The sequence below is a fragment of the Pristiophorus japonicus genome, chromosome 3, assembly GCF_044704955.1.
Source record: "Pristiophorus japonicus isolate sPriJap1 chromosome 3, sPriJap1.hap1, whole genome shotgun sequence".
Lineage (NCBI taxonomy): Eukaryota > Metazoa > Chordata > Chondrichthyes > Pristiophoridae > Pristiophorus > Pristiophorus japonicus.
The window spans coordinates 271,757-284,929 of record NC_091979.1 but is presented as its reverse complement, the minus strand read 5'-3'; the positions used below and the strand labels follow the sequence as shown (position 1 = coordinate 284,929).

Genomic DNA, 13,173 nt, shown 5'->3' with positions numbered 1-13,173 from the left:
CAATCTTGCAGGTGGAAACCATTCTGTGACAGCAATGCGCTGTGCAGGCGAGTGCACGACAGAAGGTATTGCAAAGCCTGGAGGGGGGAGCGATTCGTATCAGACAGTGATGTTCGCAGATTGGGTATGCTGTGTTCGAGCCTGGATAGCTCAGTCGGTAGAGCATCAGACTTTTAATCTGAGGGTCCAGGGTTCAAGTCCCTGTTCGGGCGTTGTGTTTAAAGCACGACTTTTAATTTCCACGTTCGTGCAGCCTGATAAAACACAAACTGACAAGGTCAGACCATCTTGCCTTCCTCAGAAAACGATCTGCTGAAAATCCACAGCTTGCAATCATGACAGCTCGATTTCCACGAGCATAGTCGTTCCCTGTTTTACTATAGGTGTCCATATTTCTACCTCTGTTTATCTGATGGGCTGATTTTGCTGCTGCAAGTCCGACGACAAATCTGATCATTTTGCCTCTTGTTTGTGATTTGCCCAAGGGAGGAAATATTGAGCGCCCGTATTGAGCGTCTCAATTCATTTTAACTTTTACATACATTGGCTTGATTGCTCCTCAATCTTTCACAATCAATCGTTGTACAAATTATGCTCGTCATTGAAATTGCAAGGCCCTTATCATTGTGGTGGATCTGTGAGGCTCACTCTCCAACGCCAGGATATTCTTCGTCAGGAGATGATCCTCAACTGAATGAAGTGTTCTCGATGGCTTATGAAAATGTTCCATACATCTGACGCCTTGTACACTCCCGCATGTAGCGCAGGACCCCTTGAGGTAAAGAGCAGCGTTATGTTCGAAATTTGATGTTGTTTTGAACATGTCTACCAGTTTTTATTGATGTGTGAACTTCAACTCACGAACTATTATCCTCCTTGTCACTCAGTTGCTACACATCATTCAGAAAAATGCTGGGAATTATGTTACTTGCTTCGAAAGTAGATTATGTCACGCACATTGAACTGCAGTTGCCATAGTTGTGCCCACTCACTTAATCTGTCTATGTGCCATTGGTTACTTATCACTGCCATTTGTAGCATTACAGCAGCACCACCACCGTGTCCACATGATAACTGAATATGAAACACTCTGTGATGGTTGATTGAAGCCAGTAATAAATATGATGAAGTGTAGGTCCCTGCATTTCTCACAATTCATGCCGCTGCTCACAAATGAGCCGATTGTCGAATGGAGCCTATTTCTTCTGTCAATCTTGCAGGTGGAAACCATTCTGTGACAGCAATGCGCTGTGCAGGCGAGTGCACGACAGAAGGTATTGCAAAGCCTGGAGGGGGGAGCGATTCGTATCAGACAGTGATGTTCGCAGATTGGGTATGCTGTGTTCGAGCCTGGATAGCTCAGTCGGTAGAGCATCAGACTTTTAATCTGAGGGTCCAGGGTTCAAGTCCCTGTTCGGGCGTTGTGTTTAAAGCACGACTTTTAATTTCCACGTTCGTGCAGCCTGATAAAACACAAACTGACAAGGTCAGACCATCTTGCCTTCCTCAGAAAACGATCTGCTGAAAATCCACAGCTTGCAATCATGAGAGTTCGATTTCCACGAGCATAGTCGTTCCCTGTTTTACTATAGGTGTCCATATTTCTACCTCTGTTTATCTGATGGGCTGATTTTGCTGCTGCAAGTCCGACGACAAATCTGATCATTTTGCCTCTTGTTTGTGATTTGCCCAAGGGAGGAAATATTGAGCGCCCGTATTGAGCGTCTCAATTCATTTTAACTTTTACATACATTGGCTTGATTGCTCCTCAATCTTTCACAATCAATCTTTGTACAAATTATGCTCGTCATTGAAATTGCAAGGCCCTTATCATTGTGGTGGATCTGTGAGGCTCACTCTCCAACGCCAGGATATTCTTCTTCAGGAGATGATCCTCAACTGAATGAAGTGTTCTCGATGGCTTATGAAAATGTTCCATACATCTGACGCCTTGTACACTCCCGCATGTAGCGCAGGACCCCTTGAGGTAAAGAGCAGCGTTATGTTCGAAATTTGATGTTGTTTTGAACATGTCTACCAGTTTTTATTGATGTGTGAACTTCAACTCACGAACTATTATCCTCCTTGTCACTCAGTTGCTACACATCATTCAGAAAAATGCTGGGAATTATGTTACTTGCTTCGAAAGTAGATTATGTCACGCACATTGAACTGCAGTTGCCATAGTTGTGCCCACTCACTTAATCTGTCTATGTGCCATTGGTTACTTATCACTGCCATTTGTAGCATTACAGCAGCACCACCACCGTGTCCACATGATAACTGAATATGAAACACTCTGTGATGGTTGATTGAAGCCAGTAATAAATATGATGAAGTGTAGGTCCCTGCATTTCTCACAATTCATGCCGCTGCTCACAAATGAGCCGATTGTCGAATGGAGCCTATTTCTTCTGTCAATCTTGCAGGTGGAAACCATTCTGTGACAGCAATGCGCTGTGCAGGCGAGTGCACGACAGAAGGTATTGCAAAGCCTGGAGGGGGGAGCGATTCGTATCAGACAGTGATGTTCGCAGATTGGGTATGCTGCGTTAGAGCCTGGATAGCTCAGTCGGTAGAGCATCAGACTTTTAATCTGAGGGTCCAGGGTTCAAGTCCCTGTTCGGGCGTTGTGTTTAAAGCACGACTTTTAATTTCCACGTTCGTGCAGCCTGATAAAACACAAACTGACAAGGTCAGACCATCTTGCCTTCCTCAGAAAACGATCTGCTGAAAATCCACAGCTTGCAATCATGAGAGCTCGATTTCCACGAGCATAGTCGTTCCCTGTTTTACTAAAGGTGTCCATATTTCTACCTCTGTTTATCTGATGGGCTGATTTTGCTGCTGCAAGTCCGACGACAAATCTGATCATTTTGCCTGTTGTTTGTGATTTGCCCAAGGGAGGAAATATTGAGCGCCCGTATTGAGCGTCTCAATTCATTTTTACTTTTACATACATTGGCTTGATTGCTCGTCAATCTTTCACAATCAATCTTTGTACAAATTATGCTCGTCATTGAAATTGCAAGGCCCTTATCATTGTGGTGGATCTGTGAGGCTCACTCTCCAACGCCAGGATATTCTTCGTCAGGAGATGATCCTCAACTGAATGAAGTGTTCTCGATGGCTTATGAAAATGTTCCATACATCTGACGCCTTGTACACTCCCGCATGTAGCGCAGGATCCCTTGAGGTAAAGAGCAGCGTTATGTTCGAAATTTGATGTTGTTTTGAACATGTCTACCAGTTTTTATTGATGTGTGAACTTCAACTCACGAACTATTATCTTCCTTGTCACTCAGTTGCTTCACATCATTTAGAAAAATGCTGGGAATTATGTTACTTGCTTCGAAAGTAGATTATGTCACGCACATTGAACTGCAGTTGCCATAGTTGTGCCCACTCACTTAATCTGTCTATGTGCCATTGGTTACTTATCACTGCCATTTGTCGCATTACAGCAGCACCACCACAGTGTCCACATGACAACTGAATATGAAAAACTCTGTGATGGTTGATTGAAGCCAGTAATAAATATGATGAAGTGTAGGTCCCTGCATTTCTCACAATTCATGCCGCTGCTCACAAATGAGCCGATTGTCGAATGGAGCCTATTTCTTCTGTCAATCTTGCAGGTGGAAACCATTCTGTGACAGCAATGCGCTGTGCAGGCGAGTGCACGACAGAAGGTATTGCAAAGCCTGGAGGGGGGAGCGATTCGTATCAGACAGTGATGTTCGCAGATTGGGTGCTTTGCGTTAGAGCCTGGATAGCTCAGTCGGTAGAGCGTCAGACTTTTAATCTGAGGGTCCAGGGTTCAAGTCCTTGTTCGGGCGTTGTGTTTAAAGCAAGACTTTTAATTTCCACGTTCGTGCAGCCTGATAAAACACAAACTGACAAGGTCAGACCATCTTGCCTTCCTCAGAAAACGATCTGCTGAAAATCCACAGCTTGCAATCATGAGAGCTCGATTTCCACGAGCATAGTCGTTCCCTGTTTTACTATAGGTGTCCATATTTCTACCTCTGTTTATCTGATGGGCTGATTTTGCTGCTGCAAGTCCGACGACAAATCTGATCATTTTGCCTCTTGTTTGTGATTTGCCCAAGGGAGGAAATATTGAGCGCCCGTATTGAGTGTCTCAATTCATTTTAACTTTTACATACATTGGCTTGATTGCTCCTCAATCTTTCACAATCAATCTTTGTACAAATTATGCTCGTCATTGAAATTGCAAGGCCCTTATCATTGTGGTGGATCTGTGAGGCTCACTCTCCAACGCCAGGATATTCTTCGTCAGGAGATGATCCTCAACTGAATGAAGTGTTCTCGATGGCTTATGAAAATGTTCCATACATCTGACGCCTTGTACACTCCCGCATGTAGCGCAGGACCCCTTGAGGTAAAGAGCAGCGTTATGTTCGAAATTTGATGTTGTTTTGAACATGTCTACCAGTTTTTATTGATGTGTGAACTTCAACTCACGAACTATTATCCTCCTTGTCACTCAGTTGCTTCACATCATTCAGAAAAATGCTGGGAATTATGTTACTTGCTTCGAAAGTAGATTATGTCACGCACATTGAACTGCAGTTGCCATAGTTGTGCCCACTCACTTAATCTGTCTATGTGCCATTGGTTACTTATCACTGCCATTTGTAGCATTACAGCAGCACCACCACCGTGTCCACATGACAACTGAATATGAAAAACTCTGTGATGGTTGATTGAAGCCAGTAATAAATATGATGAAGTGTAGGTCCCTGCATTTCTCACAATTCATGCCGCTGCTCACAAATGAGCCGATTGTCGAATGGAGCCTATTTCTTCTGTCAATCTTGCAGGTGGAAACCATTCTGTGACAGCAATGCGCTGTGCAGGCGAGTGCACGACAGAAGGTATTGCAAAGCCTGGAGGGGGGAGCGATTCGTATCAGACAGTGATGTTCGCAGATTGGGTGCGTTGCGTTAGAGCCTGGATAGCTCAGTCGGTAGAGCATCAGACTTTTAATCTGAGGGTCCAGGGTTCAAGTCCCTGTTCGGGCGTTGTGTTTAAAGCACGACTTTTAATTTCCACGTTCGTGCAGCCTGATAAAACACAAACTGACAAGGTCAGACCATCTTGCCTTCCTCAGAAAACGATCTGCTGAAAATCCACAGCTTGCAATCATGAGAGCTCGATTTCCACGAGCAGAGTCGTTCCCTGTTTTACTATAGGTGTCCATATTTCTACCTCTGTTTATCTGATGGGCTGATTTTGCTGCTGCAAGTCCGACGACAAATCTGATCATTTTGCCTCTTGTTTGTGATTTGCCCAAGGGAGGAAATATTGAGCGCCCGTATTGAGCGTCTCAATTCATTTTAACTTTTACATACATTGGCTTGATTGCTCGTCAATCTTTCACAATCAATCTTTGTACAAATTATGCTCGTCATTGAAATTGCAAGGCCCTTATCATTGTGGTGGATCTGTGAGGCTCACTCTCCAACGCCAGGATATTCTTCGTCAGGAGATGATCCTCAACTGAATGAAGTGTTCTCGATGGCTTATGAAAATGTTCCATACATCTGACGCCTTGTACACTCCCGCATGTAGCGCAGGACCCCTTGAGGTAAAGAGCAGCGTTATGTTCGAAATTTGATGTTGTTTTGAACATGTCTACCAGTTTTTATTGATGTGTGAACTTCAACTCACGAACTATTATCCTCCTTGTCACTCAGTTGCTTCACATCATTCAGAAAAATGCTGGGAATTATGTTACTTGCTTCGAAAGTAGATTATGTCACGCACATTGAACTGCAGTTGCCATAGTTGTGCCCACTCACTTAATCTGTCTATGTGCCATTGGTTACTTATCACTGCCATTTGTAGCATTACAGCAGCACCACCACCGTGTCCACATGACAACTGAATATGAAAAACTCTGTGATGGTTGATTGAAGCCAGTAATAAATATGATGAAGTGTAGGTCCCTGCATTTCTCACAATTCATGCCGCTGCTCACAAATGAGCCGATTGTCGAATGGAGCCTATTTCTTCTGTCAATCTTGCAGGTGGAAACCATTCTGTGACAGCAATGCGCTGTGCAGGCGAGTGCACGACAGAAGGTATTGCAAAGCCTGGAGGGGGGAGCGATTCGTATCAGACAGTGATGTTCGCAGATTGGGTATGCTGCGTTAGAGCCTGGATAGCTCAGTCGGTAGAGCATCAGACTTTTAATCTGAGGGTCCAGGGTTCAAGTCCCTGTTCGGGCGTTGTGTTTAAAGCATGACTTTTAATTTCCACGTTCGTGCAGCCTGATAAAACACAAACTGACAAGGTCAGACCATCTTGCCTTCCTCAGAAAACGATCTGCTGAAAATCCACAGCTTGCAATCATGACAGCTCGATTTCCACGAGCATAGTCGTTCCCTGTTTTACTATAGGTGTCCATATTTCTACCTCTGTTTATCTGATGGGCTGATTTTGCTGCTGCAAGTCCGACGACAAATCTGATCATTTTGCCTCTTGTTTGTGATTTGCCCAAGGGAGGAAATATTGAGCGCCCGTATTGAGCGTCTCAATTCATTTTAACTTTTACATACATTGGCTTGATTGCTCCTCAATCTTTCACAATCAATCGTTGTACAAATTATGCTCGTCATTGAAATTGCAAGGCCCTTATCATTGTGGTGGATCTGTGAGGCTCACTCTCCAACGCCAGGATATTCTTCGTCAGGAGATGATCCTCAACTGAATGAAGTGTTCTCGATGGCTTATGAAAATGTTCCATACATCTGACGCCTTGTACACTCCCGCATGTAGCGCAGGACCCCTTGAGGTAAAGAGCAGCGTTATGTTCGAAATTTGATGTTGTTTTGAACATGTCTACCAGTTTTTATTGATGTGTGAACTTCAACTCACGAACTATTATCCTCCTTGTCACTCAGTTGCTACACATCATTCAGAAAAATGCTGGGAATTATGTTACTTGCTTCGAAAGTAGATTATGTCACGCACATTGAACTGCAGTTGCCATAGTTGTGCCCACTCACTTAATCTGTCTATGTGCCATTGGTTACTTATCACTGCCATTTGTAGCATTACAGCAGCACCACCACCGTGTCCACATGATAACTGAATATGAAACACTCTGTGATGGTTGATTGAAGCCAGTAATAAATATGATGAAGTGTAGGTCCCTGCATTTCTCACAATTCATGCCGCTGCTCACAAATGAGCCGATTGTCGAATGGAGCCTATTTCTTCTGTCAATCTTGCAGGTGGAAACCATTCTGTGACAGCAATGCGCTGTGCAGGCGAGTGCACGACAGAAGGTATTGCAAAGCCTGGAGGGGGGAGCGATTCGTATCAGACAGTGATGTTCGCAGATTGGGTATGCTGTGTTCGAGCCTGGATAGCTCAGTCGGTAGAGCATCAGACTTTTAATCTGAGGGTCCAGGGTTCAAGTCCCTGTTCGGGCGTTGTGTTTAAAGCACGACTTTTAATTTCCACGTTCGTGCAGCCTGATAAAACACAAACTGACAAGGTCAGACCATCTTGCCTTCCTCAGAAAACGATCTGCTGAAAATCCACAGCTTGCAATCATGAGAGTTCGATTTCCACGAGCATAGTCGTTCCCTGTTTTACTATAGGTGTCCATATTTCTACCTCTGTTTATCTGATGGGCTGATTTTGCTGCTGCAAGTCCGACGACAAATCTGATCATTTTGCCTCTTGTTTGTGATTTGCCCAAGGGAGGAAATATTGAGCGCCCGTATTGAGCGTCTCAATTCATTTTAACTTTTACATACATTGGCTTGATTGCTCCTCAATCTTTCACAATCAATCTTTGTACAAATTATGCTCGTCATTGAAATTGCAAGGCCCTTATCATTGTGGTGGATCTGTGAGGCTCACTCTCCAACGCCAGGATATTCTTCTTCAGGAGATGATCCTCAACTGAATGAAGTGTTCTCGATGGCTTATGAAAATGTTCCATACATCTGACGCCTTGTACACTCCCGCATGTAGCGCAGGACCCCTTGAGGTAAAGAGCAGCGTTATGTTCGAAATTTGATGTTGTTTTGAACATGTCTACCAGTTTTTATTGATGTGTGAACTTCAACTCACGAACTATTATCCTCCTTGTCACTCAGTTGCTACACATCATTCAGAAAAATGCTGGGAATTATGTTACTTGCTTCGAAAGTAGATTATGTCACGCACATTGAACTGCAGTTGCCATAGTTGTGCCCACTCACTTAATCTGTCTATGTGCCATTGGTTACTTATCACTGCCATTTGTAGCATTACAGCAGCACCACCACCGTGTCCACATGATAACTGAATATGAAACACTCTGTGATGGTTGATTGAAGCCAGTAATAAATATGATGAAGTGTAGGTCCCTGCATTTCTCACAATTCATGCCGCTGCTCACAAATGAGCCGATTGTCGAATGGAGCCTATTTCTTCTGTCAATCTTGCAGGTGGAAACCATTCTGTGACAGCAATGCGCTGTGCAGGCGAGTGCACGACAGAAGGTATTGCAAAGCCTGGAGGGGGGAGCGATTCGTATCAGACAGTGATGTTCGCAGATTGGGTATGCTGCGTTAGAGCCTGGATAGCTCAGTCGGTAGAGCATCAGACTTTTAATCTGAGGGTCCAGGGTTCAAGTCCCTGTTCGGGCGTTGTGTTTAAAGCACGACTTTTAATTTCCACGTTCGTGCAGCCTGATAAAACACAAACTGACAAGGTCAGACCATCTTGCCTTCCTCAGAAAACGATCTGCTGAAAATCCACAGCTTGCAATCATGAGAGCTCGATTTCCACGAGCATAGTCGTTCCCTGTTTTACTAAAGGTGTCCATATTTCTACCTCTGTTTATCTGATGGGCTGATTTTGCTGCTGCAAGTCCGACGACAAATCTGATCATTTTGCCTGTTGTTTGTGATTTGCCCAAGGGAGGAAATATTGAGCGCCCGTATTGAGCGTCTCAATTCATTTTTACTTTTACATACATTGGCTTGATTGCTCGTCAATCTTTCACAATCAATCTTTGTACAAATTATGCTCGTCATTGAAATTGCAAGGCCCTTATCATTGTGGTGGATCTGTGAGGCTCACTCTCCAACGCCAGGATATTCTTCGTCAGGAGATGATCCTCAACTGAATGAAGTGTTCTCGATGGCTTATGAAAATGTTCCATACATCTGACGCCTTGTACACTCCCGCATGTAGCGCAGGATCCCTTGAGGTAAAGAGCAGCGTTATGTTCGAAATTTGATGTTGTTTTGAACATGTCTACCAGTTTTTATTGATGTGTGAACTTCAACTCACGAACTATTATCTTCCTTGTCACTCAGTTGCTTCACATCATTTAGAAAAATGCTGGGAATTATGTTACTTGCTTCGAAAGTAGATTATGTCACGCACATTGAACTGCAGTTGCCATAGTTGTGCCCACTCACTTAATCTGTCTATGTGCCATTGGTTACTTATCACTGCCATTTGTCGCATTACAGCAGCACCACCACAGTGTCCACATGACAACTGAATATGAAAAACTCTGTGATGGTTGATTGAAGCCAGTAATAAATATGATGAAGTGTAGGTCCCTGCATTTCTCACAATTCATGCCGCTGCTCACAAATGAGCCGATTGTCGAATGGAGCCTATTTCTTCTGTCAATCTTGCAGGTGGAAACCATTCTGTGACAGCAATGCGCTGTGCAGGCGAGTGCACGACAGAAGGTATTGCAAAGCCTGGAGGGGGGAGCGATTCGTATCAGACAGTGATGTTCGCAGATTGGGTGCGTTGCGTTAGAGCCTGGATAGCTCAGTCGGTAGAGCGTCAGACTTTTAATCTGAGGGTCCAGGGTTCAAGTCCCTGTTCGGGCGTTGTGTTTAAAGCAAGACTTTTAATTTCCACGTTCGTGCAGCCTGATAAAACACAAACTGACAAGGTCAGACCATCTTGCCTTCCTCAGAAAACGATCTGCTGAAAATCCACAGCTTGCAATCATGAGAGCTCGATTTCCACGAGCATAGTCGTTCCCTGTTTTACTATAGGTGTCCATATTTCTACCTCTGTTTATCTGATGGGCTGATTTTGCTGCTGCAAGTCCGACGACAAATCTGATCATTTTGCCTCTTGTTTGTGATTTGCCCAAGGGAGGAAATATTGAGCGCCCGTATTGAGTGTCTCAATTCATTTTAACTTTTACATACATTGGCTTGATTGCTCCTCAATCTTTCACAATCAATCTTTGTACAAATTATGCTCGTCATTGAAATTGCAAGGCCCTTATCATTGTGGTGGATCTGTGAGGCTCACTCTCCAACGCCAGGATATTCTTCGTCAGGAGATGATCCTCAACTGAATGAAGTGTTCTCGATGGCTTATGAAAATGTTCCATACATCTGACGCCTTGTACACTCCCGCATGTAGCGCAGGACCCCTTGAGGTAAAGAGCAGCGTTATGTTCGAAATTTGATGTTGTTTTGAACATGTCTACCAGTTTTTATTGATGTGTGAACTTCAACTCACGAACTATTATCCTCCTTGTCACTCAGTTGCTTCACATCATTCAGAAAAATGCTGGGAATTATGTTACTTGCTTCGAAAGTAGATTATGTCACGCACATTGAACTGCAGTTGCCATAGTTGTGCCCACTCACTTAATCTGTCTATGTGCCATTGGTTACTTATCACTGCCATTTGTAGCATTACAGCAGCACCACCACCGTGTCCACATGACAACTGAATATGAAAAACTCTGTGATGGTTGATTGAAGCCAGTAATAAATATGATGAAGTGTAGGTCCCTGCATTTCTCACAATTCATGCCGCTGCTCACAAATGAGCCGATTGTCGAATGGAGCCTATTTCTTCTGTCAATCTTGCAGGTGGAAACCATTCTGTGACAGCAATGCGCTGTGCAGGCGAGTGCACGACAGAAGGTATTGCAAAGCCTGGAGGGGGGAGCGATTCGTATCAGACAGTGATGTTCGCAGATTGGGTGCGTTGCGTTAGAGCCTGGATAGCTCAGTCGGTAGAGCATCAGACTTTTAATCTGAGGGTCCAGGGTTCAAGTCCCTGTTCGGGCGTTGTGTTTAAAGCACGACTTTTAATTTCCACGTTCGTGCAGCCTGATAAAACACAAACTGACAAGGTCAGACCATCTTGCCTTCCTCAGAAAACGATCTGCTGAAAATCCACAGCTTGCAATCATGAGAGCTCGATTTCCACGAGCAGAGTCGTTCCCTGTTTTACTATAGGTGTCCATATTTCTACCTCTGTTTATCTGATGGGCTGATTTTGCTGCTGCAAGTCCGACGACAAATCTGATCATTTTGCCTCTTGTTTGTGATTTGCCCAAGGGAGGAAATATTGAGCGCCCGTATTGAGCGTCTCAATTCATTTTAACTTTTACATACATTGGCTTGATTGCTCGTCAATCTTTCACAATCAATCTTTGTACAAATTATGCTCGTCATTGAAATTGCAAGGCCCTTATCATTGTGGTGGATCTGTGAGGCTCACTCTCCAACGCCAGGATATTCTTCGTCAGGAGATGATCCTCAACTGAATGAAGTGTTCTCGATGGCTTATGAAAATGTTCCATACATCTGACGCCTTGTACACTCCCGCATGTAGCGCAGGACCCCTTGAGGTAAAGAGCAGCGTTATGTTCGAAATTTGATGTTGTTTTGAACATGTCTACCAGTTTTTATTGATGTGTGAACTTCAACTCACGAACTATTATCCTCCTTGTCACTCAGTTGCTTCACATCATTCAGAAAAATGCTGGGAATTATGTTACTTGCTTCGAAAGTAGATTATGTCACGCACATTGAACTGCAGTTGCCATAGTTGTGCCCACTCACTTAATCTGTCTATGTGCCATTGGTTACTTATCACTGCCATTTGTAGCATTACAGCAGCACCACCACCGTGTCCACATGACAACTGAATATGAAAAACTCTGTGATGGTTGATTGAAGCCAGTAATAAATATGATGAAGTGTAGGTCCCTGCATTTCTCACAATTCATGCCGCTGCTCACAAATGAGCCGATTGTCGAATGGAGCCTATTTCTTCTGTCAATCTTGCAGGTGGAAACCATTCTGTGACAGCAATGCGCTGTGCAGGCGAGTGCACGACAGAAGGTATTGCAAAGCCTGGAGGGGGGAGCGATTCGTATCAGACAGTGATGTTCGCAGATTGGGTATGCTGCGTTAGAGCCTGGATAGCTCAGTCGGTAGAGCATCAGACTTTTAATCTGAGGGTCCAGGGTTCAAGTCCCTGTTCGGGCGTTGTGTTTAAAGCATGACTTTTAATTTCCACGTTCGTGCAGCCTGATAAAACACAAACTGACAAGGTCAGACCATCTTGCCTTCCTCAGAAAACGATCTGCTGAAAATCCACAGCTTGCAATCATGACAGCTCGATTTCCACGAGCATAGTCGTTCCCTGTTTTACTATAGGTGTCCATATTTCTACCTCTGTTTATCTGATGGGCTGATTTTGCTGCTGCAAGTCCGACGACAAATCTGATCATTTTGCCTGTTGTTTGTGATTTGCCCAAGGGAGGAAATATTGAGCGCCCGTATTGAGCGTCTCAATTCATTTTTACTTTTACATACATTGGCTTGATTGCTCGTCAATCTTTCACAATCAATCGTTGTACAAATTATGCTCGTCATTGAAATTGCAAGGCCCTTATCATTGTGGTGGATCTGTGAGGCTCACTCTCCAACGCCAGGATATTCTTCGTCAGGAGATGATCCTCAACTGAATGAAGTGTTCTCGATGGCTTATGAAAATGTTCCATACATCTGACGCCTTGTACACTCCCGCATGTAGCGCAGGACCCCTTGAGGTAAAGAGCAGCGTTATGTTCGAAATTTGATGTTGTTTTGAACATGTCTACCAGTTTTTATTGATGTGTGAACTTTAACTCACGAACTATTATCCTCCTTGTCACTCAGTTGCTTCACATCATTCAGAAAAATGCTGGGAATTATGTTACTTGCTTCGAAAGTAGATTATGTCACGCACATTGAACTGCAGTTGCCATAGTTGTGCCCACTCACTTAATCTGTCTATGTGCCATTGGTTACTTATCACTGCCATTTGTAGCATTACAGCAGCACCACCACCGTGTCCACATGATAACTGAATATG

General features: G+C 44.0%; 11 non-coding genes across 11 annotated transcripts; all 11 read left to right on the top strand.

The window, feature by feature from the left end:
* Positions 1-139: 139 nt before the first annotated feature.
* Positions 140-212, top strand: trnak-uuu (transfer RNA lysine (anticodon UUU)). The gene has a single exon. It is a non-coding gene; the product is annotated as a tRNA-Lys (tRNA).
* Positions 213-1,348: 1,136 nt separating this feature from the next.
* trnak-uuu (transfer RNA lysine (anticodon UUU)) lies at positions 1,349-1,421 on the top strand. Its single transcript has one exon. It is a non-coding gene; the product is annotated as a tRNA-Lys (tRNA).
* A 1,136-nt stretch (positions 1,422-2,557) lies between these two features.
* On the top strand, positions 2,558-2,630 carry trnak-uuu (transfer RNA lysine (anticodon UUU)). The gene has a single exon. It is a non-coding gene; the product is annotated as a tRNA-Lys (tRNA).
* A 1,136-nt stretch (positions 2,631-3,766) lies between these two features.
* trnak-uuu (transfer RNA lysine (anticodon UUU)) lies at positions 3,767-3,839 on the top strand. Its single transcript has one exon. It is a non-coding gene; the product is annotated as a tRNA-Lys (tRNA).
* A 1,136-nt stretch (positions 3,840-4,975) lies between these two features.
* trnak-uuu (transfer RNA lysine (anticodon UUU)) lies at positions 4,976-5,048 on the top strand. Its single transcript has one exon. It is a non-coding gene; the product is annotated as a tRNA-Lys (tRNA).
* A 1,136-nt stretch (positions 5,049-6,184) lies between these two features.
* On the top strand, positions 6,185-6,257 carry trnak-uuu (transfer RNA lysine (anticodon UUU)). The gene has a single exon. It is a non-coding gene; the product is annotated as a tRNA-Lys (tRNA).
* A 1,136-nt stretch (positions 6,258-7,393) lies between these two features.
* Positions 7,394-7,466, top strand: trnak-uuu (transfer RNA lysine (anticodon UUU)). Its single transcript has one exon. It is a non-coding gene; the product is annotated as a tRNA-Lys (tRNA).
* Positions 7,467-8,602: 1,136 nt separating this feature from the next.
* trnak-uuu (transfer RNA lysine (anticodon UUU)) lies at positions 8,603-8,675 on the top strand. The gene has a single exon. It is a non-coding gene; the product is annotated as a tRNA-Lys (tRNA).
* Positions 8,676-9,811: 1,136 nt separating this feature from the next.
* trnak-uuu (transfer RNA lysine (anticodon UUU)) lies at positions 9,812-9,884 on the top strand. The gene has a single exon. It is a non-coding gene; the product is annotated as a tRNA-Lys (tRNA).
* A 1,136-nt stretch (positions 9,885-11,020) lies between these two features.
* trnak-uuu (transfer RNA lysine (anticodon UUU)) lies at positions 11,021-11,093 on the top strand. The gene has a single exon. It is a non-coding gene; the product is annotated as a tRNA-Lys (tRNA).
* A 1,136-nt stretch (positions 11,094-12,229) lies between these two features.
* Positions 12,230-12,302, top strand: trnak-uuu (transfer RNA lysine (anticodon UUU)). Its single transcript has one exon. It is a non-coding gene; the product is annotated as a tRNA-Lys (tRNA).
* Positions 12,303-13,173: the final 871 nt, after the last annotated feature.